At 59.9% G+C, this 13,767-nt stretch overlaps 1 long non-coding RNA gene across 1 annotated transcript; it reads left to right on the top strand.

Moving 5' to 3' along the window:
* Positions 1-6,704: 6,704 nt before the first annotated feature.
* Positions 6,705-12,610, top strand: LOC111092015. Its single transcript, XR_005377267.1, has 4 exons — positions 6,705-7,689; positions 7,996-9,701; positions 10,195-11,016; positions 11,122-12,610. It is a non-coding gene; the product is annotated as an uncharacterized LOC111092015 (long non-coding RNA).
* The last annotated feature ends 1,157 nt before the right edge of the window (positions 12,611-13,767 follow it).

Below are 13,767 nucleotides of genomic sequence, written 5' to 3'. Positions count from 1 at the left end.
GATGAGTACATGAGTCGAGCTGGACCAAGGGGACCGTTGCTGGCACCAAGAGAGACACGTGCTTTGCCCTCTGGGATTGCTACTGCTTGGAGCTGCGGCCCGGAAGTGAAGCCAACGTAAAGGAGAGCAGACGGAGGACGGATTCAGCACACGCTGCCATGTGGACGTCTCAATAAAATGTCATTTTTCTCATTGTCCATAATCAAAGCGGAGACCCTTAGGAAGGAGGGGGAGAAACCGGTTCAAGCCTTGGCCCCATCTCCTGGTTGCGATATCCCCTTGGAGACCATGCCCAGTCTCTCGGCCGGCCCTGCCCTTCTGCTTCACCAAGAACGATGAGGGTGCTTGGCTCATATTCACCTATAACCAACCTTACGGTTGACCTGATTGACACCACACAGAAATACGCCTGGGGCAGTCGATAAACCGGTGCCTCCCAGAGTTCCTTGAGCAAATCCTGGGAGCCCCCATCTGGGGCTCTCTTCCCCAGCTCCTCACGGCCTGTCAACAAAAGGGTTAATTTTGGATGCAGCACAACACCTCCGTTCAGACTGGTCAGCCTGAGCCTGCAAGGATTTTTAAATGTGTTGATCATCCTGTAGGGTCGACAGGGTAGAGGCGGGGTAGGGTGTTGCTCCTGTGCCCCGTGGTATTGAGAGAAAGGGGACTCCTGGCCTCGTGTGGTGCTAGAGCATAGCCGCCTAGGTCTGCCCACCTCAGGGCCGTGACCGCTCTTTGCCTGTCCTGGGTGTCCTGCCAGACTCTGACGTGGAAGTCTGGGGACGTTGAGCTGGTGGTCCATCCTCTAGTCTGAGACAGTGCTCCCTGGCTGGCTCAGCCCCTTCTCTGCTCTCTCGGGTGCTTCTGACACCTGGGCAAGACTTCCCAACTGTCCTGATCCTAGGGGTTCCCCTGGCGGCCCACATCACCGAGTCAACTTGTTGCAGGGATCATCTCTGGCAAGCTGGCCACAGACGTGCTGCTCCGTCTGGGTAGGGTCTAGGCTACAAGGAGACTAGCATAGCTTGGGAAGGCCATGCTGGGTCTCCCTCTGTCCACCCAGGGTCTCCCTCTCATAATTCTAGGGTGGAGGGAGGACCAGGAGAGCAGGTCTTCTTACACCTATGGGGTTAGTCATGACTTTTCAAATACTATTGCTCTCCCTAGGCCTCTTTCTTGACTTGTTCTGCTGCTTCTGTCCCCCCACAATCCCTTCTCTTCCTGTCTAGACGCCTCATACAGAAAACTCCAGTGTTAGTCTACCAAACCCAGTCCTTGGTCTGCTAAAGAAGAAGGTAATGGAAGGTGGGGGTATTTTTCTCAAGGTAAGAGCTTGAGTTACACAGATGTTGTCTTGCTTCAAACTCCACACTTGAATTGTGAAGCTTTTATCTTTGGGTACCTTCTGGAAAGAATTTTCACCCCTCACCTCCACCAGGCAGATGAATGCCTTGAGCAGACTAAATTCATACGTCATGATTCCTATTACTCCTAAAAGCACCTTTTTTAAGCACCTAAAATCGAACCATACCTTCAACCAGTCTACCCAGTTTAGCAAACTAATGGATTCCATTGTTGGTTTAGCTGGTTAGAGCTGGGTTTCAGTCACCTGCTACCCAGAGTCCTGACCGACATGGTAATAACAGGAACTATGTCACATCATTCGCGTGGTGTTGAGCACAGCTCCACATGCAAATGAGGCTCATTAAATGCATTTGACAGATGGATGCCATGGTTAGATCCATGACTCAGACAAAGGTGGTTGTGAAGAGCTCAAGTCCATCCCCAAACCCTTCAAGTGCACTGCTTCCCTTCACCTGGTGGAAGAAAAAGAATGAAGGAAGAGGACTCCTTCCTTTGGGTTAATGGGGACAGAAGAGCTTCTCCTCCCATCATCCTGCGGAGGTTGTACCGAGACCCCACCCACTCTATTCCTCCCCGTTCACCCAGCCCCACCTCTCTTTAGCCTGTCAGCATGTTTCGGTGTCTTCCAGTAAAAAGACATCGACCGAAGCCAACCCCCCCCAAGGCTCCCTGGCTGTAATTTCCCCTTCTCCAACCACCCAACTCTTCCGAAGCAGTAAGCTGTACCCACTGTCCTGCTGCTCCTCTTTCTTGACTCTATTTGCCTCCAACCCCTTGTGACCTGGTTTCTGCTCTCATGACCTCATCGAAACAGGGGTCAATGACTCATCCATGACTTGACTTCCTCATTGTCCCTCTCAATGGTTACATCCCAGCGTTCATGTGCTGGGCATCTCTGTGGCATTTCCTGCTCCTGGTCACTTCCTCACCCCAGAAAAACCTCCTCACTTGGACTGCTTGCTGCCATTTTCCCCCTAGTTTTTTCACTTTTCTGCGCTCTCCTCAGGACCCCTATTTGGGCCTCAGGACCCGGTACCCATCAGGTTCAGCTCTCCTCCATCCCATCACCTTCCCACTCAGTGCAGCCCCAGCTTCAGGGCCCACCTCTATGTTGACTATTTCCCGGGGGTGCTTCGCGCAGCCTCTCTCTGGCAGGCTTGGCACCTGGAGGTCACCCCTGGAAGTCTCCTGCACATGAAAAATGCGTTCAAAACATGCCATCCTCCACTCAGAGCCATTCCTCGTCCTCCAGTCACTATCACAGCGAGTGCTACCGCTATCCGTGGAGCTGCACGAACCTGGGAACTCTTCTGGGTTCCGATTTTCCATTTCCTTCTCCCTGCTTCCTGAAACGGAGCCTCTGGAGCAGTGTGCAGGAGGGGGTGAATGAACACAGAGTCAGGGCTGAGCTGAGTCTAAAGCTTGAGGTCATTTGACCTTTTACATGTTTTTCCAAGCTCCTCCGTTTACACCAGGGCACGGGCCTGGACGGTCTTCAGCTCTGATGATCCAGAGTCCAGACCGCTCCAGTCTGACGCCGTAGGGGCTTCACCCCCATTCCTTCTGGTCGCTGGGAGGGATTGCTCCTCTGCCTGCCCTGCCTAGGAAGAGAGGAGAGCTGCCTGCGATGAGCAGGACTTCAAACCTAAATCAAACCTCCTCGGAGAACGCATTTCACTCTGCTGAGAGGTCCTCACCTATCTCTGCAGCCGCCATGAGTCACAGCGAGAGCTGGGAAAGGAGGGAGACAGAGGGTGGCGGCCAGCAGCTGGTGGAAACATAGACAGTTTCCTCTCGCCTCTGTGTGCCAGGTCACGTAGCCCTGGGTGAGTCTCCCTAAGTGCCACCCAGGGCTTAGGGGGAAAGTACCTTCCCTCTCGTTCTGCGTCACTTTGGTCTGGAAATGAGTATTGTGACTGTCCCGGGGACACCTCTGTACCCACCGCTTCTAGTCCCCAAATCCTGCGTGCACATGGGGGTGCCTTGCACTGCAGTGACCACGCTGAGCAGTGTGCACCTCATGTCACTTACACCCTGCGACCCGGCAGGTAGGTTCTATTTCATCTCCTTTTTGCAGACCAGGAACCCACGGCTCCCAGAGCTTAGCTACACCGGGCCACCTGGCTAGTAGTGCAGGCCTGCCGAGGTCGAGCCCAGCTGTGACTGGTCGACGCCCATGCAGAGGGCACGGCCTCTGATGTGTCCCTGCTTATCTTCCGTGCCATGCACGCGCCTGGCCCGCAGCAGCCTGCAGCCTGATGGATGCTCACGGAAGGGGCGTGCAAGCCTCGCCCTACGGGCTGGATCTGGCCCCAGCTGCAGGGATTCAGAAACTGCAGCCTGGGCCGGCGCCCACCGCCCTCTGCATCCGCCTCCTCGCAGATGCCCTGGAGGGAGCCTGTGCCTTCAGCACCCTCTGGCTCGCTTCCGACGATGCGGCTTCCCCGCCGAGCAGCCTGGCAACGGGGGAGAGCCTGACCCCGGGCGCTCGGGGCTCCGCGGGGCAGCCCCGGCCCCACCACCGACGCATGCGCAGCCCCGACGGCGGGAGCCCGGAGCCGAGCCCGGAGCCGGCGGGCCCTCTCCACGCATGCGCGGCCCCCCACCACCAGAGTCCGAGAGCCCGGGAGCCCGCGAGGCCCTCTCCACGCATGCGCAGCCCCGACGGCCGGAGCTCGAGAGCCCGGAGCCGACGGGCCTTCCTCACGCATGCGCGGCCCCCGCGGCCGGAGCCTGGGAGCCAGGAGCCAGCATGGCCCTCTTCACGCATGCGCGGCCCCGACGGCCGGAGCCCAGGAGCCTGGCAGCCCGGGAGCCGAGAGCCGGCGCGGCCCTCCCCACGCATGCGCGGTCCCCGCGACGGGAGCCCGAGAGCCTAGGAGCCGGCGCGGCCCTCCCCACGCATGCGCGGCCCCGGCGGCTGGAGCCCGGGAGCCCGGAGCCGGCGCGGCCCCTCCACGCATGCGCGGCCGCGGGGCGGGAGGGGCGGTGCAGGGAGCTGCAGCGAGCGCCTGCCCCGCGGCGGGAAGTCCGCGTCCCCGTCCCCGCAGGGACCCGGTGCGCCTGCCGGGAACGAGCCCCCGGGGAGCCACGCCCTCGTTAGCAAAGGCCGGGGCTCGCCCTAGGCCCCCGGGAAAGCGGTTCCCGGCGCGGTCGGGGGCCCCGGGAGCGCCCTGCTGTGCAGAGGAGCTCGGGAGCGGATGTGGGGGGTGGGCGCCCCGGGCGCCGCCTGCAGGGGTGGAGGTGCTGGGGGAGCGCGGGGAGCCCGCCCGACTTCCCTGACCTCGCTCGGCTGCACGTCGTGCCCCTGCGGGGTGCGGGGTGCGGGGTGCGCGGTGAGGAGCGCTGGCCTCCAGGGGGCTGGGGTGGGAGGGGGCGTGGGCCGCAGCCCCGGAGCCTCCCTGCTGGCATCCATCCGCCCACCCCGCGGGACTCACCTTTGGTTTCCTTCAGCTTCACTCCATTTCCCTCCCAGGCCCCAAGAAGTCTGCAAAAGGAGATACTAAAAATGATTGCAGAAAGTTAAACCAGGCGTGAAATGACCCCTAAAATGACAGGGAGGTCGTGGAGAGGCACTGTCTCGGGGGTTTGCTTAGGCGACCCTTTAGTTTTCTTTTTGAGATTTACGGAGACCTGCGAAACAAGCAAAAGCAGACCTTTCACGGAGGCAGAGAGGTTACCTGGGAACTCTTGGTCACTTCCAAGGTCATCATGGGGATAAAGGGTGGGGATGTGCGCGGCTGAAGCGGGCGAGGGGTGCTTGTAAATGAGCTTCATCCATGACTAAGGTCTCCAGGGACGGGAAGGAATACTCTTTACCTTCTGCAAAGGGAAGTTGGGATTCAGAGTAGTGGAGACGCAACCTGCCCTGAAAGCTGCTGCAGCCTCCTGGGTCCCAGGACAGCGGGGCCCTTCCACACTCATGCACTTACTTCCAACGGCAGGTCAAGGAAGATGCTGTTTTATTAAGGACACACTACAATTGGGGGGGGCCTTGCATAACAGAAGATCTCCACACACCCACATTATCCGTGCATCAGTTGCTTCTTAGCCACGTTTGAGGGGAGACCCTAACGTTCACGTTATTGTTCGCGTTTTCTTGTATGTTTGGTTTTTAAAAACAGGAGAGGGGTGCCCGGGTGACAGTCGGTCAAGCGTCTGCCTTGAGCTCAGGTGGTGACCCCGGGGGTCCTGGGATCCCCGCACTGGGCTCCTTGCTCTGCAGGGAGCCTGCTTCCCCCTCTACCTGCTGCTCCACCTGCTTGTGTGCGCGCTCCCTCTCTCTGTCAAAAGAATAAAAAAAATAAACGCACAGGACAACTTCTGTATCTACCTGGATGCAGACCCTGAGAGCTTTCAGATGAGCCATCCACGTGCCTCTCGGGATGATTCCGGGCTAGTCCTCTTTCTGCCACCCCTACGTGGAACACGTCACAGGTGGGCAGGTTGCTCTCCTCTCTGGGCACTTTTACCAGCCCGTCCCTCTGTTCGTGGCAATTAAACCCAGGTCTGAGAAGCAGGAAACCAGGCTTCCCAAGAGATTAGGTCCCACCAGGGGTCAGGGCCAGTCACCTGCCATCGTGGAGATTCTAACGGGTGTCACGTTTATTTGCAAGAAGAGACACAACATCTGAACTGTCAGAGTTCCACAACCACTTTCAGCTCTGTGACCTGGGACGGGGGCAGGGGTGCCGCAAGTGGCAACCTAACTCGTGTCTCCTTCCAGCTCGGTCATTGCAGACGGCCTGCAGCCTCAATGAGCGGCGGGTGCAGCTCCCCGTAGGTACCTATTTTAGTGGCGCTCCCGCAGGATGAACGTTAGTTATTTTCGGTTGCGTGTGGGAAAACCCAGGTCCGCTGCCAAGCCGGGCAAGTGGGCATCGCGCGCTGAGCTGTCAGCCGCGGTTCTTAGCTCCGCTCAGATTCATTTCTCATTTTCAGTTGGCGTGTGACCTTTTCCCCAGTGTGGGGTCCTGATCACTTCCTTTCTCTGCAGCCTGTGGCTGGATCCCTCTAATAATAACCGCGAGAGTGCCGAGTGGGTTGTATAAAATCCTCGGGGAGGGGTGTGGAGTGAAGCACGTCGTTTTCCAGGGGACCAGATGTGCCCGTCGACAGAAACAAACTAATATGCGGTGAAATCACACGTCTGTCTCTCTAATTTGTGCAGAATGGGAGGACGCTGGGTTCGTGCCTTCCATAGCTCTCCTGTACGCGGTAGGCGGCCTCTGAAACGCCCCGCTCGTCCTCACCTGCAGGCAGGTATTCCCACCTGTGGGCCTGCGGGCTCCATCTGGGGACTCCTTAAACAAATAGAATTTTTAAAAAGTCATGGGAAGTTACCTCTGAGATTAGGTTACAAGAAGACTACAGCTTTCTCTCGACCCCTCTCTGTCTCCTTCCGTCTCTCTCTCCACCACCCGACACGTGGCGAGCTGCCTGCGGAGAGGCCCGTGTGGCAAGGAGCCGAGGATGCCTTCCGCGAGAAGCCTGCAAGGACCTGAGCTTGGCCAACAGCTACGGGCCTGAGCCCCAAAGGCCTCCCTGCGTCCAACCCAACACGGCCCGGGTTGTCACTTTGATTGCCACCGGGGAGACCCTGAGTCAGAGGATCACTAAGCTGTGCCTGGATCCCTGACCCACAGAAAGAGTGAGGCCAGACGTGTTTGTTGTCCTAAACACCTCAGTTTGGGGTTATTTGTTATGCGGCAATAGAAATGCGAACGCTAGCGCTCACGTCCAGATGTCCAGATCGGGTGGCTAGGAGCCCGTGTGACCCAAAGGAGCGGGCTCCCCTCTCACCTCTTGCCACACCCCCAGCGTCACTCCTGGGCCATCGCTTTTTGGTCAAACCTCATTCTTAGGTGTTTTTGTGCCTTCGTACAAGCAATTTTTTTCTGCCTGAAACAACCCGTGTCTGTCCTGCAGGTAAAGTCCTGCTCACGCCCTGACATCTGGCGTGGACGCCCTCTGGAAGGCCTCCGGTCCAGGGTTCAGCCGGCGCAGCTCCCACCCCTTGCCCTGGGGCCCCCCGGCCCTGGGCCTCTGCCTGTGGCCGCACAGCCTGGACGGCGGGCGCTTCTCTTCGTCTTGCAGCCCCTGCTGCCCGCACAGCACAGGGACGGACGCCAGGCCCAGGCACGGTCCGTGGCTGTTTTGTGGAGCCAAGGAGCCTAGCAGGAGGCCGTCGGCGGCCAGTCGCGCTCCCAGCTCGGGCAGGAATCAGATCCTCGGGCTGCGCCGCGTGTAGCCCAAGACTCCTGGACTAATCGGCCCCGTCGGCACGTCTAAGGCCACGGTGCCTCCCAGCGCTTCAGCCCTCAGGTCAGGTCATGGGAGCTCGGAAGTTGACAGTCCTGTAATCTGAGTTATCATCATTTCAGCTTGTCCTTTGTTTTGTTTTGGGTTTTTTTTTTTGTGTTTTTTATAAGATTTTATTTGTTTACTCATGAGAGACCCAGAGAGAGAAGCAGAGACCCAGGCAGAGGGAGACGCAGGCTCCCTGTAGGGAGCACGATGTGGGACGGGATCCCGGGACCCCGGGGTCACGCCCTGAGCCGAAGGCAGAAGGCTCAGGCTGGGCCACCCAGGGACCCCCTGGCTTGTGACCTTTGAATTGATATGTTACAGGCATCACCTTCCTTCCCTGCATTTTGAGGGAAAACTAGAGAGGAACCATGAAGGCATCCCTGGGGCCAACCTGAGAGCGTGCTGACTGTGGGTGTCAGGTCGCCGTCCAGGCCCTGAAGCTCGCGAGCACCTGGGTGCGGAGCAGCTGCAAGCCTGTCCACCCAGCGCCGTGTTGGGGCGATTGCGCGTCCTTGGTCGGATCGTCCCTGCTCCTCCGAGGCTCTCCCCCTGGCCTTGGACTCCCCAGGAACGGCTTCCCACGCGGGCTCCGGACGTGCTCTTGCCGCCCCGTCCCCGCTGTCCGCAGGGAGGCTGAAGAGTCCGTCTGGCCCATCCGCCCAAGCCCTGCGGCCGCCCCGGGCCAGGTGGGTCTGGGCGCAGCCTCGTCCCGCCTCCTGCCTACCTGCCGGCCGAACTCTGGTCACGCTAGAGCCTCCGTGGCCGGGGAGGCGCCGCAGCCCCTCCACCGAGCCCGGGACCACCTGGCCCGGGGAACCCAGCTGTTCCTGCAGATTCTGTTGCGCTCTCGCCTCCTCCGAGGACCCCTTGACGTCTCTAACCAAACCCAAGCACGGACCGGAGCTTCAGGGCTCCACGCGTCGCCCTGTCACCGTCGCTTGGGCGGGGATCTGACCCGGGTCTCTCGGTTTGCTTCCCCACGGGCAGGGAGGAGAGGGGGAGCGGACGCCAGTGCCCTGGAGGGCCCGTGGGGAGGGGCAGGCATGAGGACTGAATGGAACCCAAAGGGGCGCAGGAAGACGACCTGAAGGTCCCACAACAGGATGTCGGAGTTTCTTAGGAAATCTGCCGAGTGCACAGCATTCCCAGTTGCTGTCCCTGCCCTGCCCCAGGCCCACCTCTGCCCCCGTCCCACTCCCGGGGCTCTCCTGCCCCAGCACTCCTTCCCCCTGGGCAGGGGTGCTCCCTTGGGCACGCGCTCTGGGGCTCCTGCGTGTGCACCCTAGCCCAGCACCGCCCTGCACCCTGACCCCCGGCAGCCCGGCCGCTGCCTCAGAGCTTCACCCTTCCCCGCGGGGGTGCAGGGGAGCGGGGCCCACGTCATCCTGGCTGCTGCTTCGGGCCTGCGGAGGGAGCTTCGCCTTCCTCCCAGTGTGGACGGCGTGTCAGTCGGCCTGCAGTGAGCATGATCCATTGTCCCCTCGTGTCCCCCGGGGCCCCCACCCTTCCTGGGGGGTCATCTCTAGTCCCACGTCTGGGGCCGCCCGGTGGCTTCATGTCCCAGCCCCTGTTCCTTCCAGGGCTCAGGCAGCCTGACAGCCCTCGGGGCAGCCGTTCTTCCCACATTTACTGCCTCGGAGAGACGGAGACAGGGACGGGGGCTGGGGGGAGAGGGGCAAGGCGGTGCCCTCACCCGGAGCTTGTCGCCCTCTGGGGCTCCTTCCAGGCACCTGCGCGGCTGGGTGAGCGGCCTTGGCCGTGGCTGTCGGGGGGCTGGGAATCCGTCTTCTCCGCACTAATTTTTGCCAAGAGGCAGGAGTTTGGAAGAACATGAATCTGCTTCCTTCCAGCTTTGCCTACACGGATGACAGTATTATCACCCTCGGGCTTTTAAACCGAAAGTCTGCACGGAGATCACGGAGTCCGGGAGGGCTCCTGAGTCATCGGAGCTAATTGCCTTCTTTCTTCCCTGGGTCCTCGGTGTCTGTGAGTCAGCGGCTGGAGCACGGAGCCTCGGGAGGCCTGAGGTGAGCAAGGTGGGGCAGGGCGTGGGCAGGGGCTCTGGGAGGGACATGTGGTGCGTCACCCCGGGGAGCCCCTGGCCAAGTGTGCATCTGCGGGGACGGCCGGATCCCTATGACCTGGGCCGGGGCACCGCCGGGCGCTCCACGGGTGGGAGGTAGCCGGATGCCCTTGCGGCCTCGTGCTTGTTCCCGAGTCCCCTGAACAGAGCAGTTGCTAGAGCGGCTCGGCCGGGGCGAGAACCCGCGGCAAATTCGGGTGCCCCCCCCCCAAGGCCTTTGCTCCCTGGGCCCGGCGCTGATGCCCTCCGCGGGCGCCCACCTGGCCATCGGGGGATGAGCAGGCCCTGCCCCGGCTGCGAGCTCCTTCCCTGTGTCCAGGGCTGGCCATCCACCCAGGGGTCTCCGACGAACAGACGAGCGCGAGTCTGGACGTCCAGGTGGCACGGGAGGCTCCCTGGGGTGGGAACACGCTTAAGAGAACTTCTGTCCCTTCTAGGGACGGCGTGTGCCCTGTGGAGCCCGCACACGGGAAGGTGCCTCGCAGACCACAGGACGTGCAGGGGGGCATCCCCGGGAGGCTGCGGGGCGTCGGGGCAGAGCTCGGGTCCTCGGGGAGACCCGGAGACGTGCTGGGGAGCAGGGCTGGGGGTGCTGCTCCCGGGAGCCCCACTCCGGGCCGCCTCCCAGGCTTTCCCACTAGGGGGCAGGCAGAGGCAGGAGAAGAGTGAGGTGCTGGCCCGCGGCCCCGAGCACCCAGGCTCCCACCCAACACCAAGCCGACAAGACCAGGCCCCTCTTCCTGCCCTCTTCGGCCTGTGACATCGCAGACCACGCGGCCACGTAACCACAGTGGATGTAATGAGAGAGAGAGAGCGCGAGATCCCTGGTTTTCTTATTTCACTCACCGTTTGTGGGTTTTCTATTCGTGCCTCACGTGCCCGTTCATTGTCGGGAACAGTCAAGATGTACCTGAACTCCACCACTTTATAAAATGAGGAGGAGGGGAGGGGCGCCCTGGGGGTCCCCGGGTCACCGAGGCTCCAGTCCTCAGGCCCAGTCGCCGCTGCCCCCATCTCCCGCCCAGCGCTCCTCTGTGTACCAACCCAGCAGTTCGAGGGAAACTCATTTTCTGGATGATTCCCACATGCCTTGAAAAGTCATTTCCGCCTCAGAAGCTCCAGGTGATGGGGACCCTTGATTGGTGTAAATGTTTTCTAATCCCCAAGGATTAGAGAAAAGCAGCACAGCTTTCCTTCTACGCAGGTCATCCTCTAATCAAAGTTACGGGGCCCAGACACCGGAGCCTAAAGTAACTAAAGTGAGTATAAAGGAATAAACGTTTTCCTAGGCCAGACTACGGAAATGAAGGTCTTTTTTTTTTATTTTTATTTTTATTTTTTTGTTTTTTATTTTGGAAACGAAGGTCTTTGTGTGGAAAGGAGAGTCGCTTCATACGAAGCCGGAGGGTTGGAAGGTCGCATCCTCCTGCCTGCAGAGAATGTCCGACCCGCAGCCCCTCGGTGCTTGAGGACCTTAATAGAAGGCTTTGCTTTAACGAAGTTAAAGACTCTTTAATGGTTTGCATCTTTAATTGCAATGAGAACAGAGCAGCCGTATGGTGTGAGCCAGTGAGACCGGGCTGAAAAGGAATGGTTTGGTTTTTCTAATGGAATCAGGATTCCTATGCAAACCTCTTTTATGCCGCAGCCTTTTTTGAATGCCGCCCCTGATTTCATTCCAGTAGTAATCACAGCTGAGCACTATCTTTTAAAGATAAAGCCTGATGGCGTTACTTTAATGGTCTGCAAGACGCTCTCCAGAATCACCTAAAAATATGCATCTTCAACGATACCATAGATTAGTTCATCTAAAATTGTTTGGTCTCCAATTAAAAACATAAACAGGCTTGGATATATTTGGACACAGATGTTGCCGGAGTTTCCAGATTCCATTGTTTAAAGGTATTCCATAAATATGACAAAAAGCGCGGAGACGGCGCCCGTCTGATTGGGTATTCAGGCCGACAAAGCGCGTAATCGCCGGGCCGGAGCCGCCGAGCAGCCCTCATTCATCTGAATTCCCTTTCGCGGATCAACAAGGCTTGACCTCGATTTCTTAAACGCAAGCGAGAGCCGTTGATGCGATCCGAGCAAACCAGTCGTTCCGACGCCCCGACGAGTCTGGAATCAGAACTGATGGACAGAAGCTGGAGGGAGTAACGGGCTCCGGGCAGTCGTGCTGGGCTCGGAGGCCACGGCTACCGGCCGAGCTCAACTTCGGCCTTGTTCCCAGGGACGGTCAGTTCGCCAGCGGGGTCCTGCGGGGAGGGCCGCCCCGGCTCCGCTCCAGCGTCCCCGGCCCTCTCCGCGGCCACCGCGCCCGGGCCTTCCTCGCCTGTGTCCCCAGCAGGGCCTCCCTTCTCTTCCTGACAAAGCACTTTCAGTCAACTCTTGGATTTCTTCACGGCTGATTAAACCGTCTGTGTGCATCCAGGACCCTTCTCCTCTTTCTGTGTCCGGCCGCTGACCTTTCTGCGAGTTCACTGTCGGGGGACAGAGCTCGCCCCCGCACCCCCCGACTACTTGCTAGCAGCCCTGGTGACCATGTGACCCCGGGAGGGGTGCAGGCTGTTGAAATATTAGTGCCTCTTCTAAGCATATGACTTTTCGCCCGGGGGGTTTTCTGAGTGAGGCAGGGGCACGGGGAAAGCGGCCACCCTGCCAGCCCGCGAGTTACACCCACCAGCACCCTCCCCCGCTGTGGGTGGTTGTGCCGTTAGCCCCCACCGGCTCCCCGTGGGGGGTGAGCCCAGCGAGGAGGAGGGATGGTGGCGCGGCCAGGAAACGGGAAGGACACAGGAAAACGCAGCACGAGGATTTGTGGAGGGCCCAAGGACCAGTCCCTCCAGCCGGGAGCCTCTACAGAGGTTCCTGACAGCAGAGGACCAGCACCCCCCCGACCCCCCCCCCCCAGCCCCGGTCTGGGGCTCCCGGCAGGCCCAGCTCCCCAGGGCATGCCCAGGCCCCGTCCCCTGCACGCTCCTCAGCCTGCAGGCCCCGCTGCCTCCCGAGCTCGAGCTCGGGGACCTGTGCTTGCTGTACCTCTCAAAATGACACTTCTGTCCTTTGCTTCATGTGCACTGTGGCTCCCCCTGATGTCCCCTCCTGAGGGTCCTGCCCCAGCAACAGAATTTCTCGGCGCCTTGCCTCCCACCGACAGTCCTGAAGGTGAGGAAGTGGCTGGGCCTCTGGGCCTGCGATGCGTCCCCACCGCCCAGTGACAAGTACCTGATGCGGGAAGGTTCCCACACTACCCGGGAAACCTGCTTAATGCAAGAGAGGCCCCCGCCCCCCTCTGTTCTCTCCACATACTATTAACGGTTAATTGTCAGCACGAGGTAATTACTACCTCAAAAAAAAGACGATATTCTGCTCAGAAGCTTTCTGCCACATTTGTTACAGGATAAAAGGGCTTAGGCCTTTTAAGAAGAAACCAATTAAGGGGGCGCCTGGGTGGCTCAGTCGCTCGAGCATCTGACTCTTGGTTTTGGCTCAGGTTGTGATCTCAGAGTCGGGAGACATGAGGTCCAGCCCCGCATTGGGCTCAGCGCTCCGCATGGAGTCGGCTTGAGATTCCCTCTCTCCCTCTCCCTCTGCCCCTCCTGCCCCTCCCCAACCCCGTGCATGGTTCTCTCTCTCTCAGATACATACATATATCTAACAAGAAGGAGGAGGGGAGGGAGGAGGAGGGAGGAGGAGGAGAGGGGGGGAGGAGAGGGGGAGGAGGAGAGGGGGAGGAGGAGAGGGGGAGGAGGAGAGGGGGAGGAGGAGAGGGGGAGGGGGGGAGGAGGGGGAGGAGGAGAGGGGGAGGAAGGACCAATCCGAGCGGGGTGGGGGGGGGCAGCTCGAGGTTGTCCCAGCCGTGGGGGCATGTCCTGCAGGAAGTCACCTGCCCTCGAGCTAAGGCTTAGCAGGCGGGGAGCCCAGTGAGCTGGCAGTGCTGCCCGGGCAGAGTGGCTGAGACGCGGTCCCGGCAGGACGGGCCCTGGAGGGAAATGGGCGCGCACCCC

Source organism: Canis lupus, chromosome 23 (assembly GCF_011100685.1).
Source record: "Canis lupus familiaris isolate Mischka breed German Shepherd chromosome 23, alternate assembly UU_Cfam_GSD_1.0, whole genome shotgun sequence".
Taxonomy (NCBI): Eukaryota; Metazoa; Chordata; class Mammalia; order Carnivora; family Canidae; genus Canis; species Canis lupus.
The sequence above is the reverse complement of the archived record's forward strand: the minus strand, read 5'-3'. Positions and strand labels throughout refer to the sequence as shown.